General features: G+C 32.8%; 1 long non-coding RNA gene across 1 annotated transcript; it reads right to left on the bottom strand.

The window, feature by feature from the left end:
* Positions 1 to 3,912: 3,912 nt before the first annotated feature.
* On the bottom strand, positions 3,913 to 5,212 carry LOC139499938 (uncharacterized). Its single transcript, XR_011658273.1, has 2 exons — positions 4,775 to 5,212; positions 3,913 to 4,315 (listed from the first exon to the last, which is right to left on the bottom strand). It is a non-coding gene; the product is annotated as an uncharacterized lncRNA (long non-coding RNA).
* Between the last annotated feature and the right edge of the window lie 87 nt (positions 5,213 to 5,299).

Genomic DNA, 5,299 nt, shown 5'->3' with positions numbered 1-5,299 from the left:
ATTTGAGACCCAAATAGTACCAATGCAAATATAAGGTAAAAGGCCGGGTCAGCCTTCCACCGCCACATTCTAAAATATAAATCGTTCGAAAAGGAGCTCCATAACCTATCAATATGTTTAAGTTTATTTAATGCTCTTGTGACTTATAGTACCCATTCTAAATTGTTTTTTTTTTATAATTTCATCAAAGTACAGGTTTAACAGTCCTTTAACAGTGAATAACATTACAGTATTTAATATGTCCATGGGATAATTGTGTCATCCGCCATTTCATTCAATAGAAACTGGTTACTTAAGAGTCTACAACAAGCTGATTAAGGAAAATGATTTCACACGAAAACTAACTAACAGTTATATTCAGATGTGAGAAAATATCATTAATAAGAAAAAACAATTTCATTCAGGTTTAAATCTATATCACTGGGAAAGCCTTTTCACCGGATACAATTCAAAATTCAAGTACAGTTAAACCATGTTAACACTTAGACTATGCGCACAGTATTGGTGCTACGTTTGTAACGTCAGAAAACGTTCATCGACGGAACATTGAAAAAACGTTGTTGAAGCCTGTGTCAACGTTTGCATCTAAATCTTTTTTAAGTTTTTTTTTCTTTTGTGTCTACTGTGAGTCAATAAAAATTGCAGTTTACAAATTATAGATTTTGTATGTACGTGTTATTGTTTAAGTATATTAATTGTTGAAGGTTTGAAGTTTGATAAATATTTGAATGATTGAAAGGATAATTTCCATAATGGCGATCGACAAAAAAAGAAACATCATTTATAAATACATTTTTATTCGTGGTCTAAGCACCGCAGAATTCGGCCATGCAGAGACTCGTTTAAATTGATTAGACCATTATCATCAATATCAACCTCTGAACAAATGTATATAACTGAAAGTGCGGGAACGATTGCCGGAATTCGTTTTAATAACTTCAATTTGAATGGGTCATTATCAATAGTGTTAAAGTAGTAACCATGTATAACTTTATTTCCCTAATGATACAAGGCACCCCATTTGTCGGTAGCTGTTTTTCTTAAAATTATTGGGTCTTTGCTTGCTCTTAAAATATAATATGGACAATCAGTGTCATCAGCCTTAACTGCAAAAATTGTTCCATTTGAAACAAAGTCACAAATGTTAGTCTCGTCATCAACCCCTTCGTCGTTATTGGAATCGGCATCAGAGTCATTATGTTCCGATTCTTTCACCATTTTTATTTTATTATATGTTCCTAATTGTGCATCGTTCATACAGGTGCTATAATTTCCAACAATACAACTTTGACAAGAATAACAAGATAATTTTCTTACAAAAATCTCTCCATCATCGAATGATCGAACTTGGTGAATTTTTCGGTTTTCTTTAACGGGAAGAAAGTTCCGATCCCGATCTCGATTAACAGAGTCTACATATCGAAAAATTCGTCGAGAACATTTAGAAGAGTCTGCCGTAGTGGACAAATTACTCTGCGCGTAATCAAATAGGTCGCTTGAACTTTGTATCACATGTGTACCACGAATAACTGCTAGATCAGCTTGTTTCTTTATAAACCCGCCTGCTGCATCTTGTGGACCACGCGCATGAGATGTTTCGAAATAGTTTCGAAGAATCTTTGCATATCCAAAATCGGAGCAGGAATAACTTACATCTCCCATACAATGTCGACTTTTATATTGTGAGCTACACCCGTCAGTAAACTCATGCATTACCGATATTTCACAGTTAATAGATTTCAAATATTCCGAGACCAAGTTTTGCACACAATGTGTATAATGATGATCATGTTTTTGGTCTGGGCTTATCACAAAAAACTGTTCAGTGACAATATTTGGTTCTTCCGCGGTGCTATCTTTTCCGTCATATTCGAGAACTGAATGTCTATGTAATATTGTAACATGTAGTGAAACCTCTAATTTCTGAAAATAAGAGGATTGAATTTCATTCTGTTCAGTACACTTATAATTCTCAGAAAAATCGTGAACTGTCACACAATGACCTATCGGAAGATTTTCAACCAATGATTTCATTTGCTTAGATTGCCAGTATGCGCGAAATTGATGTGCAGGAAATGTCTCTAAAAGTTTTTTTAAGTATTGAAACATTTCAGCAGGGGAAGAACTTTTTCTCACAAGAACCAATTTCCTTATCATTTTATCACCTTTAACTTTAACATTTTTGTATTCGTATCGTTCCCAAGAAATTTGGACATCACTTTCATCTAATTCTCCTGGCAACATTGAAAATTTACAGACGCCACATTCAGAGCACAGCCTATCTAAGCACGATATCTTATGTTGGTGTGTATTTGCTGAACGAGTACATAAAGTATCATCTACAAGCTCACTCAAAGATTCATACAATTTTACCTCACTGCTTCCTTCCCTGGACAGTAATCTTTTACGAAATTGCATACATGATTTAAAAAGTGACCTCATCTCAACATGCTGTCGACAACAGCATGTAACTTTGTCCTTAAACTGTGCTGTTCTTACAAAATACGGCTTGCATTTTTCAAACGCCCTTTGTCCAATCTTTTCATCAGGATATTCATTCTTGAACTGAAGAAATATTTCGGTCTGTGTTTTTTCTAAAATATAACACGAATGAGAGGAATATACATTGGGGCTAATTCTTACTCGTTTGATGTCATTTTTGTTATTTGTTGGTCTGCTGACATTTGATTGAAGCCAGAAGTCATGAACAATACACCTTATCGCTATCTGTCCGCCATTGCTGGAAATCACACAGGTTCCCGTAAAATTTTGACGTCATAAAACAAAATGTCTGACGCCACAATGGAAAAGTGATTGTTCTTGACGTCAAAAGTTCAAGCGGACGGGTCAGCCGGGAATAGCGATAAGGTGTATTCGTTTGGTTCGTTCTGTCAGGGCATCGGATCTGGTTTTCCGAGTCGTGTAAAGAAATGACGAGTGTTCTGAATGCAAGACTTTGGTTCTATTTTTTTTCCCTTTCTGTAAATTTCTACTATTTACGCCTAATATATTTGCCAAACTTTTCGTTGCTCTCTTTCTGTCGGATATATTTTCACCGCTAACAGACGAAGTTAGAATATTTAATGCAGCTTTAGCTTCTCCATTTCTCTTGTGTTTTACCGACGTAATTACATCTTGTATATTACGAATCGCCATTTTTTCTACGCTTTCTTCAAACGAATCATGAATTTTTTTAACTCCTGGTGATTTTAAAATTCGATTACAGTCAACGTATGCAGAAAGTACAGCCGCTCGTTTATTTGGAGTTATTGGAAGTGCTTGTTTCAATTTTTTGATTGACCTGAAAAAAAAAAAGAAAACAGGTCATTTCATTTGAATAAACCCATGATGATTTTTACGAGACATAAAATTTACGAAGCTTTTTTTGTATTTATAATTATAGAATGCAATTTTTTTTTTGGGGGGGGGGGGCGGGTTCTGATTTAAATTAATGTAGCCTGTACCGCTGTCGTAAGTTTGACTTCCGCTTAAATATGTTACAAAAAAGGAATGCTCGGTTTGTATGTGATCAGGATTATCCTTATATATAACCTGCAAAAAAGAATCCTTGTGTCTATTGATAACAAAACTCTTCCCATGAAAAGGGGAGCTATTTCTTCCCTTGTCTTAATCCACATTCATGTGTATTTGGACTAGTTAATGCTTCTAGCTTCGATATACTAATTTTTTATACAAAAAACTATTTAAAGTTACTTTATTTTTATTGTTTTTTTTATTTCAAGAAATGGCATACTGTCAGATCCCCTTTAATGTTCGGGTTTGGTTTAAGATAGATTTCATCAATTTATTTGGTACATGTAGTTATTTTTATTTCATAAATCCCAATTCAAATAAATGCGGTTATAGATGTCTAAGTCCCACAGTACACGGGTAAAAGAATGAGTCTTAAGATTTTAAATATTTAATTGTTTAATGGTTAACAATTTGTTTTATGTCATTCTATTTTATTTTCAATTTTTTTACCTCACTTTATCCATTCTGTTAGAAAATGGGATTCCCTCGTCACTCTTTGGTGTACTTGTTAGATCAGCACGTATTCTTTTTCTGTAATTATTCATGTAATTCCTTCTGTTCTCCTTCTTGTTATCTTTTTGCAGGTTTTGCTATTTTCTTCTTTCATTATAAAGTCTTTGTTTAATTGCGCTCTTTGTTTCACTTAGTGCTTTAGTCTTTGATAATTTTCTTTTTTTGTAACGGTTTTTATGTAGCATCTCGCTTTTTGTTCTCTTCTTCTTTTTTCTTTTCTTTCTTTATTTAATCTTATTCTTTCAGTGGTGGTTAAATTTGTTTTGGCCTACAAGAACGTAGTTTATGCAAAAAAAATTAAAATGACAAAATAAACGTTACGTTGAAAATCACGGAAAAACGTTACAAGATTGCATGGTAACAAATCAGACTAGACATTTCGATTTTCTTATTATTTTTTTGTCTTTCATTATTTATTCAAAATTCCTTTTATATGAGAAAGACTTTTATTAACACATTACGAAAACAATACATAAATTAAAGAATAAGATACACAATTGATTTATATTTACATTCGAATGTACAACATCTTTACGAAAACGTACATAATTTGTGCATTTAGCACACGGTAACAAAATGGACTAGACAAGCAAAAAGTTAAAATTCGATTAGAAAATTCCACTTCCAAACCATATGTTTGTACTATTTGTAAACGATATTAAAAGCACATTAAGAATATATGTTTTTTTTTCGTTTATATATTATTGCATTCTATACAATTTCTTACCGTAGAATCCATTGTAATTTTTTCCCCCTATTTCATATGTCTTGTTACATCATCTTTTGAACATTTCAATGCATCTTCTAACTCGCATATTTGAAAAAAATGCCCAAAACGTCGGATGACGTCATAGCGAATTGTGCTAAAATTTCGCATAGCATTTCCCGCTAATTTGCGTGCAAAAATAAGATTTTCTGATTCAAATTACTAAAAAAACTCGATTTCCATGTTACAAGTTACGCTCATATTTTTTGACGTTTTTTTTCCTTTAGGGTTATTTGATTTAATTTTATGTTATAATTTTATTATTTCAAAGATATTACTATAAAACTATAGTCTTTTAGACATTACATATCATACCAGTTTTCATTTATTCTAAAAGACATGCTCAAATTAGGAAGAAAAAACGCGGAACTAGTAGGGTTCACCAATACTGTGCGTAACGTCTTAGTGAATGACAAAAGCCGGAAACGTTTGTTTTTAGGAAGAACTTTTTTTGTACCAATTTGATATCATCATCATTTCAATTGG

Source organism: Mytilus edulis, chromosome 13 (genome assembly GCF_963676685.1).
Source record: "Mytilus edulis chromosome 13, xbMytEdul2.2, whole genome shotgun sequence".
Taxonomy (NCBI): domain Eukaryota; kingdom Metazoa; phylum Mollusca; class Bivalvia; order Mytilida; family Mytilidae; genus Mytilus; species Mytilus edulis.
This window is presented reverse-complemented; position numbering and strand designations above follow the sequence as displayed.